General features: G+C 45.2%; 1 protein-coding gene across 2 annotated transcripts in view; it reads left to right on the top strand.

Annotated features, from left to right (window-relative positions):
* The window catches only part of PLA2G4E (phospholipase A2 group IVE), a 57,941-nt gene that overhangs the window by 4,070 nt on the left and 35,392 nt on the right, over positions 1–18,479 (top strand). The window lies entirely within an intron of this gene.

Below are 18,479 nucleotides of genomic sequence, written 5' to 3'. Positions count from 1 at the left end.
AGATGCTCAGTCTGTGCCATTCAGCAGAGTGGCAGGGCAGGGCCAGAAATGTCACCACATGAGGCTTAGACGGAGTTGGAGAGGATGTCCCAATTTGGTCTCCCTCATGGATGCCCCCTATTGGCCAGTGAAGAGAAAATCTGGAATAAATCTCACCTGGTCAATTGTAGGCGGCTACAAAAAATTGAACAGTGTCTTTATCAGTGGATCCAGATCTGCCTGCCGTCTTCTCCGCTGGGCGGGTGTGTGATCTTCCTGTCAGCTCCCAGCAATGCCATGGGTGGGGGGACAGTGTTCTTGTACCCCTCTGGTCTCCGCGGCCCTGGCACTAGAAGCCTCCTGACAAACATGGAGGAGGCCACCAGAAGGCCACGAAAGCCTTTAAAACACAGTGATTCAGTATCTGTAGGAGTGCTGTCCTCATGAGGGTGGTTGAAAACATGGGCTGTGCAATCAGACCAGAGCTTCCATAACTTTCCCTGTCCTTTGCCAGCCCTGTGACCTCAGACCATTCCTTAACCTCTTCAGACTTCAGTTTCTTCACCTCTCCATGGTGGGGGGTAGGGATCACATGAGGAGCAAATAACATGCTTAGCAGAGTGTCTGGAGCACACGAAGCCAGAACCAGGATGACTATTGTTGTTGTGACTTTAGGATCATTTCTCCCCTTCTGCGCCATCATCCCCATGCCTGACATGGTTCAGGGATGAGGCTGTGCCTGTTGTCCTGTTTCAGCAGCCTAAGGATAGATCAGGAAGGCCACGTGGCTAGGACAGAGGCAACCGCACAAAGACACTGTGCTTAATATTTTCATTTTTATTTTGTAAAAGTAATTTCAAAAAGCATCTGGAAACAGAAGGGAAAAACCCACCATAATGCCGTTAACTCAGTACAATAACTATTCCATTTCAGTCTTTTTTTCTCCTTAAATAATGTGAATATGATTGTGCTTATAATTCTTAGATGTATGCCTGGGTTTTTTTTTCCCCTTAACCTAAAATCATAGCCATGAATGTTTTCTAGGTTGATACTTAAATTTCATGATTGTCATGCTAATGGCTGAATAATATTCCAATTAATAACTGTAATTTATTAAGATTTATGGTGAAATGTCAGGGTTTATAGGTGCTTTATTTTTGCAAACTTCCATGGAATTTCTCAGAAATTTGTCAGTTGGTCTTTCCCTAAGACCTTTATAAAATATCTGAACAAGATAAGAAGAATCACAGTAAGCTCTGCAGAAGGTGTAACGTTAGGGGTGTGGGGGGGCGGGGTCATGTATGGGGGGAGTGTGCATGCATTCAGGGACAGAGGAATCCTCCATCACTTACATGGCAAATTTTGAGGGAAACACAAGGACCCACCAATCTTCAAAGAGTTCCTCGTCTGCCCTCCATGTTGGTCCTTCGAGGGTTTCCCTCCAGAATCACCCGTAGATTATACCTTTGCCTTTCTAGGGCCCCTTAGAGGCTGGCATTACTGGTTAGTACACTGTCATCCAGCAATACTTCAGCAAAAATTAGTTTATCAGATTCGTTTCCAGAGTTACCATTTCCTGCACTGTATTTGTAGCTATCTCTTCCTGTGGCTTGTTACATGTCTTCCGTCTCACAAGACCAGGAACCACATCTGAAGCATTTATTCATTCATTGAACAAATATTTACTGAGCTTCCACTGTACACCTGGTATTGTTCTAGAAGTGGGAGACAGAGCCCTGAACAGGTCAGACAGGATGCAGATCTCTTGAAACTTACATTCTAGTGGGGGAGACAGACAGTGAATAAATACATGACTGTTTCTGTGTCAAAGATATCAGAACAAAATATGTGATAGAGGGTGACTGGCAGCAGAGAGGTAGGTAGGATGGTAACATTGAACCAAGATCTGAATGATGAGAAGACTGATGGAAAAATGTTCCAGAGAGAGCAAGTTCTAAGTGCAAAGGCCCTGAGGTGGGTGCAAGGTTGGTCTGTTCTAGAAACAGAGAGAAGAGTTCCTGGAGAGCAGAGAGCAGGGGAAAGAGGACATAGTCAGAGCCTTCCTCTGGCCCAGGTGCTGCAGAAAGCAGCTTTGGGGTTGTCCCTAAGTAGCAGAGGGAGCCATTGGAGGTTTTTCATTTGAGGGTCGACTTGATCTGATTTATGTTTTACACCGATCATGTTGTCTGGTCTGTGGAGAATGGATTGCCTGTGGGACAGGAGGGGAAACAAGGAGACAAGTGAGGAGGTGTTTGCTGTGGTTTAGGAAAAAATTGTGGCTTGAATAGAAGTGGACAGATTCTGGATTTTTCTGGAGGTAGACCTACTAGGACTTGCTGATAGTTTAGATGTGGAACGAGAACTCAAAGATGCTGCCTACGTTTTTGCCTTAAAAAACTGGGCGGTACCCCTTATTCAGCTGGGGAACACCAAGGTAGAGATCGGGGTGGGGGGGGTCTGGAGGTTTCTGCATTGGACATTTTTAACTTAAGATATACAGACATCTGAGTGGAGATGTCAGGTGGGCAGTTGCAAATACAAGTCTGGGACTCAGGACATAGGTTGGGGGGATAATCGGTTTGAATACAGGAAGCAGAATATAGATGGTTTCTAAAGCCACGAAGCTGGATGAGATCTCCAAAGGATGGGGGATGAGACAGAAGGGAAGAGGAGGAAGTCCGCCCTCCTGCTCTCCACCTTCTTCCATCTGGCAGAAGCAGAAAAACCATCAAAGGAGATTGAGGAGGAATAGCCAATGAGGTTAGAAGAAACCAAGGAAGCCAAGAGACTTTGTAAACATCCCATGCTTTTATCAGAGTAGGTTGTCAGTAAATATTTTCAGGAAGCGCAAGCTTCCTGCCTACTTATTAGCACCTTTGCAGCCACTGGTGCAGACCTGGGACGTTGAGTGACGGTTGGCTGGCTGGCTGACTGGCTGCTGGCCTCAGAGCGCATACGGCTTCCCATTATCTGTGCCATCAAGGCTGATATCTCTGCCTGGCTCCAGAGGCCTGGTGAAATCAGGCTCCACCCCAGCTCCTTTCCTGCTCCTGCCTCACACCCTGTGACCTGGCCCCCACCCTCCCCTCCTGGCAGACTCACCCTACTCTGTGCCACCTACAGGGAGTGAGCAAGCTCATTCCCACCTCTTCACCTGGATTCTGCTGCATCCCCTCCTGGAGGGCCCTCCCTTCAAGAATCCTGCTGCCTTTCCCAGCCTGGCCCAGATTTCAGGCTCAGCTCAGGTCTTAATCTCTCCCCTTTCACTCTCCATGTTGGTACTTGAAGGATTTCCCTTGGGACCACCACTGTGGATTATACCTTCTCTCTCCAGGTTACTGAAGCTCACTGGCCATCCTCTGCCCCACCCTGCATCTCTAATCCATCTTACTGTGATGGTTCTACCCCAAATTATGTCTTGAATCCCATCATTTGCCCCCATCTCTGCCTCTCACCCTTGCCTAAGTCACCATTTGTTTCCCATCTGAACCACTACAACTCATCTTCCCACCTCCAGTCTTGCCCTGTCCAGCCCCCACACAGTAGCCGGAATGATCTGACTCATATACCTTCTCTGCTTAAGACCCATCAATGGCATCCAGTCTCCTAAGAGAAAATACCAAATCCTTACCGGGTCTTTCAAAGCCGCATGTGATCCAGCCAACTGCGCACCTTCCCAGACACTTCTCACCTCATCGCTCCTTACACACGGTGCCCCAGACACACACATTTAGTTTCTAAACACACCAGCTTTTACCACCTCTCAGCACCTTGCACGTGCTGTGACCGCAGCCTGGAAGGATTAGCCCAGCAGAGCTAATTCCAATTGTCTGCTAGGTTTAGCTTAAAGTCTGCTTTCTCCGAGAAGGCCTCCCTGACTCCTTCCCCAACTGAAATCAGGCACTCTCTGTTACTGTTTTTTAGAGCACCTGTTCTTTTCCTTGATAAGACTTACCGCCGTTTATGATTAGAAATTGCTTTGTATTTATTTGTTCGTGGTCTAGCACCTCCACTGGACACAAGTGCAGGTACCACACCTTTTTTGACACCCAGAACTCTAGCACAGTGCCTGGCACTTAGTAGGTGCTCGGAGATCATTGTCATCACTGAATGAAGTTTTCCCTCACTTCTCCGGCCCATACTGGCCTTTAGGTTCTTGCCTTCCAAGTCCACTTAGTTAGTTCTTCCCAATTTATTAGTCCTGTAGCAAAAATAATAAAACCAGCAATAGTTACCACAATTTGTTAAGGTTTATTGTATGCTGGGGTCTCCATGCCGTTTACATATACACCTACAGAAATTCTCTAGTCTTTACCTTAATCCTGTGAAATAGTACAATTAACCCAATTTTGCCGATTAGGAAAATGAGTCTCAGAGAGACAAAGTAGTTGCTTAATGCTCCTCAGCTAGTTAGTGCCACAGCCAAGATAGGAATGCAGGCCTCTCACTCAAAGTTCTTACTCTCTCCTCTGCCTTTGTCTGTGTGGGTGTTGTCTCCAACTTGTCTGTGAAATTTTGTTTGTAAGCATCTGTTGGTGGCCTCTTTGGTCCTGGTGGTTTTGTTTGTCTGTGTTTTGCATCCTCCACCTGTGGACAGCAGGTGTTCCTTAACCACCTGCCCTTTGTGAAGTGTGTCAGTGGGCAGGTGAGAGCCATGCAGGACAGAACATTCCATGTTTCTGTCAAAGTTGCCCTGACAGGTGAGCTCTAGGACTGGGTCTAAGAAAGGTAGTGTTGATGGCCATCCATGGAACCCAAATTACGGGGGCCCAAAGGCCCGTCTTTCCCAAGTATCTCCCTCACCAGGCCAACCTGGCCCTGCCCTGCCCTCTTTTCCTGCCTAGTGGAAGTCCCACCATTAGGGTCACTTACATTTGGCAACATAGGTTGGCCTGGCCTCCAGAGGTCCTCTCACAGGTGCTTCAGGCAGCTGACAGGATTAGCAAACTGTTCACTGAATCAGGGGCATGGCGGGATGGACAGTAACAGAATCTCAAAGCTGAAACAGATCATCTGGAGAGCAGCCTTTATACTAGATCATCATACTAGAGGAATCTCCTGCCCAGTGGAGGACTCTCGCAGGCAGTAACCCCTTGCATAATTCCAGCAATAGAAACCTATTACCTCCCAAATGATCAAGTTCTTTCTTACACTGAAGCCAAATCCACCCACCCACACAGGCCCCATTTCCACCATCAGATGTAACACAACATCAGTCTAATTCTTTACTGTGCTCGACAGCACTTTTCATTCCCAAAGCTAGCTTCCATATTCAGCAGTTTCAAGGTGCTACCATCTTGGGCTCCGGCATCCACTTCAGTCAAGTGCTCAGTGAACCATGGTTTTGCCCCCTTCCTGGTCCCCGTGTGGATGTTTCAATGGAACAAGAGGAGGATTGGGGTGGGGGGAGGGTATAGTGCATGCTTAGCATGCACAAGGTCCTGGGTTCAATCCCAGTACCTCCATTAAACAAACAAACAAACAAACAAACCTAATTACCTCCCCAAAAGAAACAAGCAAACAAACAAACCTTAAAAAGAAGAGAAAGGAAGGAAGGAAGGAAGGAAGGAAGAAAGAAAGAAAGAAAGAAAGAAAGAAAGAAAGAAAGCAAGCAAGCAAGCAAGCAAGCAAGCAAGCAAGCAAGCTTACTTAAAAAAAAAAAAAAAAAAGGAGGATCCAGGCAGTGAGCAGTGGGCCAGCTGCTTGGTGGGAGGAGGAGAGGGCCTCCCAGCACCTGAGGGAAAATTCCTCCCCTGGGTGGACCCACCTGCCCCTGTCTTCGCTCACTGCTTTCCTGCGACTCTCAGAGTACAGGCAGGAGAAAATACGTCTGCGTACTTTTTACAGAGTTGACGTCTGTAAATATTTGGCATAGTGGCCTGGCATGTGGAGGCACAAAATAAATGTGTTTTCTTTCTGTTCCTTTATTATACAATAATTTTTAACTTAACATATAATAACTGAATCTATTTTATATGTAATAATTGTCCTCTCTTTTAAAAATTGGTTTTTGTGTGTGTGTGTCTTTTTTAAAAAAATTGGTTTTCTGACTATAAAGAACATGTAATGTATGTTTAGTATAGACGTTAGGAAATTTTAAAAGTTTACTAAAGAAAATAAACATTGACAATATCGCTATCCAGAGATAACCTCTTGAAACCTCAATATATTTCCTTTCAGCCTTTTTTCTAGGCATGTATATACACAGAAATTGAATTTGTTTATATGTACATATATTTATACATATAAAACTGAGCTCATATTATAAAACATGTCTTTTCCACCTAATAGCAATAGTGATCATTCCACCTGCCACTAAAAAAAAGATTTTAAAAATGGCTGTATAATATACCATCATATCATCTATGTTTTTTCCAATTTTTAATGCTATGAATATTACCCAAAAACCCAGAAAACATATTATTAATATCCAAATTACAATGACTCCTCTCTCCTCCTTGCCACGTTGGCAGAGAATTCAGTATTTCCCCAAGATTTCCCTCCAAGCATCCCAGACAATCCCTGGATTGTTGTCCTTGTCTGTGAGACTGTTCCCCCATCACTTGTCTGCTGACTCTTGACTTCTCTATAAAAGCCTCTCTGCTGATTTGCCCAGGCTAAGGGATGCACCTACCCCATCAGAATCAAAGAGGCAAATCTTCCAGCAAAGTTACTTGGTTACCAAGTGTCACTTGGTAATGATACAGCTCAGTCTACACACACAGGGAGCTAGTTCCCCCAAAATAGATTTATGGTAGCAAGGTGAATAAATACAAAGGAGTTTCAGCATTATCCCTGTGCCGTAACTTCCAATAAGCTAATTCCTAATACTGAGCCCAAGACACTGGTCCAAACTTCGCTCATCCTTAGGGGGCCTTTGCTCTCTCCCATTGTCTTTCCTTGCCACTTGACCTCAGTGGGTCTCGAGGGTCTCTTTGGTTCATCATATACATTTCAATAACTTGAATCCTCAACTGGAAGTGATCAGGGTCCCAACCTCATTCCCCATCTTCACCCCACCCCCCCACAAGAGGCTTCTCTGCTTCTACGTAAATTTGTGGATGCAACTAGATTTCTAAGGGAGAATGCTACCTAGCTCCAGTCAGCGATGTCTGAGGCCCGAGTGCCATGGCTATATGAGGGAGAGGGGATGACTGCTGCTTGGATCCAGCAGTGGCTCCTAAGTCATCGCATTTGTTAAGCCAAACAAACACAGCAACAATAAAAAGCAGTTACAGGAATAATAATAAATTGAACATCTTTGAGGATTTGTGCGAGAGTTTATGTTTTCTTTCGTTGCATCTCAGTTTTGTGTCTTACTTCCTCACTAATGATAGTAAAACAATAACCGGTTAGATTATATTTACATCTGGAATTTATTTTAATATAAAGAGTGAGGTATGGAACCAGCTTATATTTTCTCCAAGGAGGAGAATGATTATTTTTTCAAAAAATGGTTATTTTTCCAACATAATATTAAATAATTCATCTTTCCCCTATTAATTTGTAATGCCATCATTTTCACAAGTAAATTTCTTATTTATTTTCCCTGAGGTTTATCTGTTTTATTTTTTATTGCCATTGTGTATGTGATCTTGCTTTCCCTTGTGGCTACGATTTTTATAGTAAAATGTGTGATTTTTGTGTGTTTATTTTCATAATCAGCCACTCTTATTATAACCTAAATTCAAATATACATACTTATATAATTTTATATTGATACATTCTCTTTATAGTTCTCCTTGTAATGACTGCATAGAATTTAATCATAGGAACATTATTACTATAGCTACCAATATTGAGCATTTGGGTGATTTTTCACTTCTTCAGCATCAAAAATTTAGATACAATTAACATTGTTAAGCATGTAACATTTTTTCCTTCAGTGTGAGTTTCTAAGAGTGGAATTACTTAGGCATAAGTAATTTTGTAGTTTTTTTTGGATAACTACTGCTGCACATTGATAAGTACTGAGGGAGGTTGGATTTGACTATGGTAAAGGATGGTAAGCGGTTGGAAGCAGGGGAGTTGATGAAGAGTCCCAAGAATATGGGTTAGAGAAAGTAACAGATCTTGAAAAGATGCCCAAGATTACTAATAGTTAGGAAATGCACGTTGAAACCACAGCAAGGGACCATTTCATGCTCATTGGCTTGGCAAAACTCAGAAAGTCAGACACCCCTTGGTATTCCCCAGTGGGAACTCTCTTACGTGAAAGTGGCAGTGTAAATCAGTAAAAATTCCTTTGGGGAACAGTTTGACAATATCTAGCAAAATTGGGGATAGTATATCTTTTAAGCCAGTGATTTTTACTCCCAGGGACATACATACTAAAGAAATGCAACATGTACAGGAAAACTTACAGTAGGACTCATTGAATCTAAGGCGTATCATTCACTAAGGGAAAATACCACCACTTAAAGGATTACATATCATCATTTTTAATAAGTATTCCATAATTCAGATATTTTAAAATGGGAAAAAAAAACACATGCCTTTCAATTGATGAAACATGATAATAGCAAAAATTTAACAGCTTAAATGTCCATGGCACAAAAATGGATAAATCGTGGTATGGTTCACAGCTGTGAAAATGAATGAGCCAGATATACGCACATGAATATAGGCAAATCTTATAAACGTAATATCAAGTGAAAAATAAGTTTACTGCAGAATACTTTTCCTTTATATGATATTACATATGAAGTTTAAAACATGCGAAACAATTGCAAACACAGCTTAGAAATACATACATATTTAGAAAAAGAGTCAAGACAAGCGTGGGAGTGATAACTACGAATTCAGGTTGGCAGTTATCCCCAGGAAGGGAGGGGGGCAGTGTCTAGGTGAGGGGCACACAAGTAGACTCCAACTCTTTACCTGTGTTTTTAAGCTGGGTAGTGGGTTTAATACAGGAAAAAATGGAGCATGAGAGGATAGCCATGTCCCAGGTCTCGGTCAGGTCCCTGGGATGCACCCTGCCAAGTGAGGGTCCTTGGCTTCACACAGGAAAGAATTCAAGAGCAAGCCACAGTTGAGTAAAAGTAGATTTATTCAGGGGAAAAAAAAAAGAAAAAGAAAAAAAAAGGAAAAACAAAAAAAGTTAAAATAAAAAAGTAGATCCACTCCATAGACAGAATGCAGACTGTCTTAGAAGGCAAGAGAGAGCAACCACGAGCTGTGGGGTTGTTAGTTTTTATGGGCTTGGAAATTTCATATGCTAATGAGTAGAAGGATTATTCCAACCACTTTGGGGAAGGAACTGGGCCACCGCCCTCTTTTGGCCTTTTATAGTTAGCTTCGGAACTGTCATGGCACCTGTGGGTATGTCATTCATGCTAATACATTGCAGTGTGTATAACGAAGCTCAAGGTCCACTGGAGGTCGAGTCTCCCGCCATCTTGGGCCTCAAGGTCTATTGGGAGTTGACTTTTCCCACCAACTGGTGCTAATTGCTGTGTCATTCCTTGAATGGTTGTGCCCTGCCCCCTTCCCTCCTGTCCCCCTGAAGCAAAAACAAAAGGCTGTCCTGCCCCTGGGGCCCCTAGATTAGGCATTCGGAGATATTTACTCCCTAATAGGCAGGGTCAACGCCCCTACTCAGCCTGGAAGTAGTTTCAGAAGATGGACCTTCGCCCCTCTGCAACCCCATAAGATTATGGGAGTAAAATCTCTGAGGGGGGAATGAGACAGGAGGGAAGGGGGCAGGGCACAGCCACTAAAGGAATGACAGCAATTTAACACCAAAATGGTGGAAGATTCACCAAAATGGTGGAAGATTCAACTCCTAGTTGGCCTTGAAGATTAAGAGGTTTGACTTGTAGTAGACCTTGAGCTTCATTACATACTCATTGTAACAGCATGATAAATGACATGTCCACAGGCGCCATGACACTCCTAAGGCTAACTGCAAAGGGCCAAGAATGAGCCATGGCTCAGTTCCTGGGAATCTCAGCCCCTTCCCCAGGGCAGTTGGAATGGTCCCACCTGTAGGCAAGTGAAGCTGCTGAGCTCATAAAAACTGACACCACCACACCTAGCAGCCCTTTTTTGCTCCCTCCCCTTCGGAGACGGCCCTGCACTCTGTCTATGGAGCATGTACCTACTTTTACTTTAACCTGAGCACCCAATTCCCACACCTCTTTCCTTGCCTTTCTTCTGCCTTACACTCTATGCAGTATGTATCTCTCTAGATAAATCTACTTTTACTCAACGGTGGCTCGCACTTGAATTCTTTCTTTTGCGAAGCCAAGGACCCACACCTGGTGGGGCACGTCCCAGGGGCTCAACCAAGACCTGGGACACGGCCCTCCTCACGCCCCACATCTGTTTTCCTGCATCACTTCCATATGGTGACAAAGATGACCAAAAATACCTCAAAGATTTACTCTTCCTTTGAGTTCATAATCCAGAGAAAAGAATAATCCCCTTTCTCTCCCCCTCTTCTCCCCTCCCACATATCATCCTAAAAATAAAAAGGAGGAGGAGGAGGAGATCTCATGGTTCCTGAACAAATCACTGAGTCTAAGGGACGGGAATGCTGACAGGCCACACTGGTCAGGGGCCCACCTTTGAGTGGGAGGAAGATTCCCCACAACTGACAGTTCCGTAAGATCCCAAAGGAAAGGGGCTCTCTCTTATTGGGGGGAGGGGAAAGGGATGCTGGTGGTCATTATGTCCACTGCACCAGAATCCCACATGTAGACTCAGTCACCCCTTAACCTCAGAATTGTCCCATATAGATTTTGTCAGTATACTCCAAAATAAAATCGGAAAACAAGTTATTTTGCCCCCAAATAATTATAAAACCTAAGAGTAATGATAAATACAAATAATTATAAATTCCAGGTCTGGCATACCAGGTCTCTCTGCTTCAGAAAATATTTCCCAAGAAAGTTAGAAATAAGGTAGCCAGTCATCCTAGTTTGCCCTGGACTCTGGTCTTAGCACTGAAAGTCCTTTGTCCCAGGGAACCCTCAGTCCTGGGCCAACCCAGGTGGTTGGTCACCATGAAGAGTCTTCAGTTATTGTTTGCGGCATACAGAAACTGAGGGCTCCAGGCCAGGCGCAGAGTCCTTCCCTGCACTCTGGTGATAAAACTCTGTATCACCAGAAAGAGGACAAAACGCCCCCACTCCCTCCCCACCACCACACCCATACAAGGCAAGAGCAGAGGGAGCAGGGAGGTGTGGCTTCCACGTGATGGAAGATGTCTGCAATGCTCCCATGCATTGGACATGAGGCCTGAGTCCAGCCTCCCATCGTCCTCTCAGGACAGATCTGCAGGACCCAATCGGCAGCAGGAGGCAGCTTTCCTGCACTGCTGGAGGCTCCTGCCCGTCTCTGTGCCCCACGGCCTGGAGGCCCCTTTCTTCTGCCTGTGCTTGGGTTACCCATGTCTTCAGCCTCACCCAGGTGCTGCCTCGATTACAGCAATAAGACTGCAGAGTCAGCCCCAAGGGTGGCCCCACCCACCCTGTCACCCAGGACACCCTTTGTCCCAGTGCCTCCTCTCAGGCCTCAGTCCAGGCCTGGGCCCTGGAGCCCATCTGCCGCCAACCAGACAGAGCCTGTAGGAGGCTGGGCAGGGCCGAGGAGGGCAGCAGGTGGGACTGGGCCTCCCAGAAGTCACCACTGTGTCAGAGACAGCTCAGCCACTCTCCACTTCCTTGGTGCAAATTCCTGATCACTACCTTAAAATCAACCAAACATCGCTAAAAAAAAATCTAGCAGGAAAAGCAGGGCTGAGGCTCGTGGGGACAGCTGGAAACGGGTCTTTAGGGTCCTGTTCTAGGCCACCCAGGGGCGAATGATGCTAAACCAGTCTTTGGTGACAGGACTTTGTCCTCCTGAGGGTTCAGGGTTCTTCCCCCAACAAGAGCACAGGTGCCTCCTTCTCCCAAGTAAACACACACACACATGCTCACACATGATGTGGGGGCAGGGGTGAGGGAGGGGAGTTGCCGGCCCTGGATCCCAGGCCACAAGCTCTGTTTTCATACGCCCACCCCCAAGCCCTCTTCATAGGGTCTCCTGTCCCTTTCACCAACTCTCAGCCTATTTTCATCATATTTAGCTCTTTCCTGACCATACACTTGGCTGCCCCTCCTTTCTAGCACTAAACACACTGCCTTGACAGCTTGCTGTCGATCATATTGTATTCAGAAAGACCCTGTGAATCCCCCATTTATTCTCATTCTGAGCTGATGCCCAAGCAAGGTGCGGCTTCGGTCAGACCCCAGAAGTTAGCAGGAAAGGGCCCTGAGGCTGCCGTTTCTATGATCTCAACATGGCTGTGTCTCAGACTCACCTGAATTGATGAAAAGATACAGATGCCAGGCTCCACTCCTGGGATTCTGGACTGATTTAGTCCAACCTCCCGTTTTACAGAAGAGGAAAGTGAGGCCCAGAGAGAGGGAGCCATTTGTCTTGATGGCACAGCAGAGCTGGAACTGGAGCACACGACTCCTGGCTTCTGGTGCAGTGCTCTGCCTACCACAGCACACTGCCTTCTCGAACACGAATGGACACCGACCTTGAAACTAATAGGGAGCCAAGGCCTTCCTCATCCCTGCAGGTCCCCATCCAACCCAGGACTTGGTATGACGGCCTCTCCTGCCAACATCGCCGGGTCCCTGTCTCCCCTGCTCTGAGATGGTGGAGAGGGGCTCTTGGGAAGTGACTGCAGAACCTTGACTCAGGGCCTGGAACCGGATGGAACCAGAGGGGATTTATGTTCCTCTGATAGAACCTGGTTGGGAACCAAATTCAGTCTAAAGACAGAATGCCAGTGAATGGGGTAGACTAGAACCATCAAATACAGTTCTTAAAACAACAGCACCAGGACAAACCTGGCCTTGTCGAGTTAGCCCAGAGCTGAACTTGCTATAAGACCCACCCAGCCCTCTCCTTGTGGTGTCTGGAGTCCCTCCTCGAGCCCTGGCTGAGGGGCTGACTGCAGGGCATTTGGATAGGACAAGACCAGTGGCCATTCCTCACAGGTGAAGAGGGAGAGGCCTTTATTTATCGGGTGCCTTTTTGCAGGCCACAGCTTGCCCCAAGGAGCCACTCTGGGCTGATGAAGGAGGCACACCTGCCTTCCAGCTCATCCACACCACACGGTGCTGATGGTCACCTGTTCTTCCTGTAGGAGTGGGATTTGCTGTCTTTCTTAAACAATCTCTGCTCATGGGTCACCACTGCCAACAAAAGAATGACCATGATTCTTACCCTTGACATCTGGGATCTTCTTTAATGTCTTTTCTCATCTCCGTACCTTTGCTCATGCTGTATTACTTGGAAAAAAGGCCCTTTCCTGCCTCTTTATTCATTGGATCCTTACCCTTCCTTCAAGGGCAAGTTCAAGTTCTTCCTCCTCCAGGCAGCCTCTTCTGACCTTCCCAGCCCTGGGTGGCCATGTTCCCAGGGCAGCATATTTTTACACCTTTCCTCATATGTGACATGATCATCCTGAGACCATTTGTGTGACCTTCCTGGCTCACCCAACTTAAGTTGTGAGTTCCTTGGGCGGAGATGACATCTTGTAGTGAGTCCATCATTAACTAATGGCTGGCCACGTGCAAAGACGTTTATCTCATTTAGTCTTCACAACCACCCGATGAGGTAGGAATTATTATGCTTCCCATTTAATAGATAGAAAACTCGGGCTCAGAGGAATAAACTTACCCAAGTTCATGTGGCAGAACCAGTGTTAAAATCCAGCTCTATGAAACTTCAAAGTCTAGACCTTGAACTAACTGGACTATGTTCAATCAGGTTGAGACAATGACAGTGTCACCCTCACAGAGGTGACAAAGAGCAAACTCAGTTTACAAAAGGCTCCAGGCAGTCTTGCTATGAGAGAGAGAGAAAGAGAGCCAGGAGAGGAAGGTAAAATCCATCATCCAGTTGAAACCAGAGGCACACATTTTAGTAGCAGGAACTTCACAAGATTGAGAAATGTTGAGCTCTGGACACAAGTGCTTTGAGAATGCAAAACACTGAGTTGAACTTTGACATCTTATAAAGATAAAGGACAGGATCTTGACAACACTAAGAACATAAACATTACCTACTTTGGAATGAAGGTTCTTGTCATATTTATCCTTATTTTGTATCTTGTCATGATGTAATAGTCATGTCTAGTTTGTTGGCCAGAAGTTCTGAGACATCTTGACATGTTAACTTCAATGGCTGATTTTTTTTTACCTCCCCTTATTTGGAAGGTATAATGTTTGCTTTACTTTAGGTTGTCAAAAATGTATTTACTCTTCGTATGTTTGTTTTAGGAAATTGAACTTTATCAAGGAGCATAGGAGCATAAACAAGCCTTTGAAAAACATAATGCAGAATCTCAATTTTCCAGGCCAGTAGCATCTCCTGAAAGGCTGAGAGTATGATGGTTAAGCCAGAAGTTCTGGAATAGACTGACTTGTATCACAGCCCTGTCGCTTACTGTGGTGACCCTAAGCAAGTGGCTAGGTGGCTTATCCTCTCTACATCTCACTTCTTTAAAATGAGATAACAATAGTGTCTACTTCACAGAAAGATAAGATATGAAGACTAGTCCCTGTCACTTTGTAAACATTCAATAAATGGTAGCTAGTCTGTTCCTGTTGACATCTGTGTGGTGGTCCACTGTGTGAATGTACCATAATTGACCATCCCCTTACTGATGGGCGTTAGCTGTTTCCAGTTGGTGAATGAGACAAGCAATGTTCCTGCCCTGAAAAGGCAAAAAGAATAAATGAACAAAATAAATCAAGATACAATTAAACTAAACTAAATAATTAATTGATAATCAGAGCAACACAGAAGCAAGTAGGTGGGTGAAAGGCACATGTGTTATGGAGGGTGGTCAGGGCAGGGCTGCTGGAGAGAATGGCATTTAAGGAGAGCCATGACAGCGGAGAAAGTTCCAGCTGTGCATGGAGTGGGAAGCGAACGGCAAGTGCAAAACTCCTGATGTGAGAAAGAATTTGGCATGTTCAGGACATGGGGGGCTGAGACCCTGATATTTAAGGGTATGATAAAACCACAGATCAATAGGAAAAGAGCAAACTGTCCAAAAGATGATGTGAGCACAGGTGGCTCCTATAGAGAGTAAAATAAAACAGCAACTCCACTTAAGCTGAACTGTGTTCCCGGGAAGGAATAGACCATGAGCAACTCTCAGAGCCAAGACAAGAAGTGAAAGCCACCAGAAGCTATGGGAGGGATCTAATCAAGGCTGTCACATAATCCGGTTTATGTTTTTAGGAGATCACTTGTACTCTTCTGTAGAGAATGGCTTATAGGAACGCAAAAGTGGAAGCAGGAAGACCAGTTAGGCTAAGGCAGTAGTTGAGATGAGGGAGATAATGGCTTGGGCTGGTGCAGGGGCAGCAACTCTGTGGAGAAGCTGGAGGGAAAACAGTTTCACCTGAGTGCAGAGAGCTGCGGACATGGCCTGTTACATCCTTGGTGCCTGTGAGCCCCAAGCCCGTCTTCTTGCTGGTTATTTCCCTGAACCCACAAATCCTTTGCCATTCTCTCCCCCTGAAGAAAGGCAGTCATTATTCAGCCTTCTCAGTGTTTTCCAGTTTAATAGCTGTAGAGAAATTTCATTGTTGTTTTAATTTCCCTGATTACCAATGATTTTTGAGCATCTCCTCAAACGCCTGTTAGCTTTTTGGGTTTCCCCACCTATAAATTGCAGGTTCCAACCTTTGGTCCATTTTTACATTGGCGGGCCATCTTTTTCTTATGGAGTATGTGAGAATTCTTTGTATGTGTTAGACATTAATCCTTTGGTGATTTGCAGCTGCATTGTGGTTATCTTCTGTCATTCTGTCAGCTATTAACCGTTTCTGCTTGTTCTTCATTGACAGAAATCATTAATTCTTATGTAATCAAATTTAGAAATAGTTTCCCTTATGGTTCGTGGATTCAGAATGATGTTTAAGAAATCCTTGCCCCCAGACCACAAATAGATTCTCCTATGTGGTCTTCTGTTAACTTTATAATTTTCCATTTCTTATGTTGATCTCATTTATAACCAATCTTTTCATACGGGGTTAAGTAGGGATGCTGTTTTAATTTACTCATGTCCATGTCACCTCTTAATCTGTTCTTTTTCTATTGATTTGTGGTGCCAGTTTTATCATATTTTAAGTTCCCTTAAGTGTCAGGGTCTGTCTCTGATCCCTCTATTTTGTTCCCTTGGTCCTATTCTTACACCAACCACCTACTGCTTGTGTTCATGTGACTTTGTAGTCTATTTTAATATCAGGCCCGGTAAGACTCTCCTCTTTACTGTTATTTTTTAAGGGTGAGTTTGTTATCCACAGATATTTATTAAGAGGAAGAAATGTGGGATATGTCTGGAGGTAAGACTGTGCTATGAGACCTGTTGCTTTACCCCAGTTTTACACTTCTGTAATTTAAATCTGGCAGTGTTTCCCTACTGGGAAACTGGTTTGTGGGTTTTGCACCTCATTTAGGAAGATCCTCCTCATCCTCACCATTCTCTAATATTTTATTTTAACTCTTCTGTAGTCTTATTTTAATGGTTAGATATTTAGTCTGCAATTTATTTTTGTGTAGTTATGAAGTTGGGATCTAACTTTATTTTATTCCAAATGGTAAGCTAGTTTTTCTGATAATGAAGAATCCATCATTTCATCACTGATTTGAAATTCTTCCTTCATTGTATACTGAAATTTCATATATACATAGAGCTGTTTCTGGGCTCTACTTGTTTTATGGAAGGTATTGGGATCGAGACTTTGTTGGCAAGGATGGAAAAGCACTGGCTATGTTTGTGCAGGAGAATGACAGGTTGAAGGGGGTGGTTACGAAGCTCATCAGCCAGCCAAGTGTGTGTGGGAGGAACCCGTGAGAGGCAGGACAATCAGATGCTGCTGAGGGAGTGGGAAGAAAGGGACAGGCATCTGAGGCATCTTGAAAGAGGAAAGGTGAAGGATTCATCCTTCGGGTTCACCTGGGAGTGAGTGATGTCAGCCGAGCCACTGGGAGGAATGTACTCTTCAGTGCTGGGTTACCTGAGGCCAAGAGGCTGCTGGCGAGAGGCAGATCCAGGTCACTGCAATCAATGGGAGCCCATTAACAAGACCCCCAGACATAGTCAGAGGGGTGGCCTCAGAGGAGCAGGTTGGGGGTCTCTGGGGAGATCTCAGGCTCTCTGCTCATTAGGGAGGAGAGGATGGTAGGTAGAAATCCAGTTGCCTCCACTTTGTGCAGAGATGGCTTCGTAGTTTCCACATGAAGGAACTCTGGGGGCAGGGGCATTCATTTGGAACATCAGTTGTGTACCAGGGACACAGGAACCAGAAACTGTAGGTTAAATTGTATGTTCATTTGGAGACACATTGGATTAGAGGAGGCTGTTGTGCACCCCTCACCCCATCGTGTGGACTTCTTTGCCTGGTACCCCTTGCCTTCCCAGCCCACTCCCCACCATCCCCATGGAGTCCCCTGTCCCTTCCTGCTCTACTTAGAGTCCACATTGGACAGTTTACCACTTAATTCAGCCCTCTTCCCCCCTTACTAGATCACAAATTCTTTGTTGTGTTTCCTTCCAGACACCACCCTGTCAGCACAGAGCTGGACACATAGTAAGCAGTCAGTACATGCTAGCAGGTGGTCCACTCAGTTTGCTGATGCACCAGCTCCCACCTGGGTCCAAGGCTGTGCAGAGGGTGTCCAGGAAGAAACTTCCACCCCACCTCCTATTAGCCTCCTCTTCAATTTGGTTTCATTCAACTAAAGTGAGGCCCTGGTCTTGAGGAGTTTATGGACAATGAGGAAATAAAACGATTGGAGACCTAGAATTTCCATGCACTGCCTAGGATAGATAGCAGGTTGGTGGTGGGGTTAGGGGTTGTGGCTAGGCTCCTTTGGTGAGAAGAGGCTCAAGTTCCAGGCTTTGAGGAATACTTTGGAGTTTGGGACTTGCCCTGGGCCTGTTTGGTGGTGAAGGATCAGGGAGTGGAGGAAAAGGGGAGACAGGTAGAATCCTCAGGGAGGAGGTCCCTTGGACCTCACCATAGCCCTCACCTCATCACTTTCAGGACACTGTAGTGCTGTGGGCTGGTTGTCCACAACGTCCATCAGCATTGCCTTCCTAAAGTTCAGCTCTGATCATGTCACTCTCTTGCTCAAAAACCATCAATGGCTCCCTATTACCTAGAGAATAAGTTTAAACTTAAAGCATGTCTTTTAAGAGTAACACCTATTGGGCCCTAGTGTATCTTCCTAGATTTGTTCCTTCACAGATCTTCCCTCTCTCTGCCCAACTTCCACTACCCTCTGTGTCCCACTATCCACCCCCCACATCTCCTTCCACACAACTTACTACTCTGATACCAGACCACTTACATGCCTGAGCATACCCTGCTTTCTGGCCTCCCTATACTTGCTCATGCAAGCCTTTCCCATCTATCATTAGCTATTGCAGTCCCATCTGTCCTCCAAGACCCAATTCAGATGCCACCTCCTCC

This window comes from Camelus bactrianus, chromosome 6 (genome assembly GCF_048773025.1).
Source record: "Camelus bactrianus isolate YW-2024 breed Bactrian camel chromosome 6, ASM4877302v1, whole genome shotgun sequence".
NCBI classification, from domain to species: domain Eukaryota; kingdom Metazoa; phylum Chordata; class Mammalia; order Artiodactyla; family Camelidae; genus Camelus; species Camelus bactrianus.
Note: the sequence above shows the minus strand (reverse complement) of the source record. Positions and strands in the feature narration are given on the sequence as shown.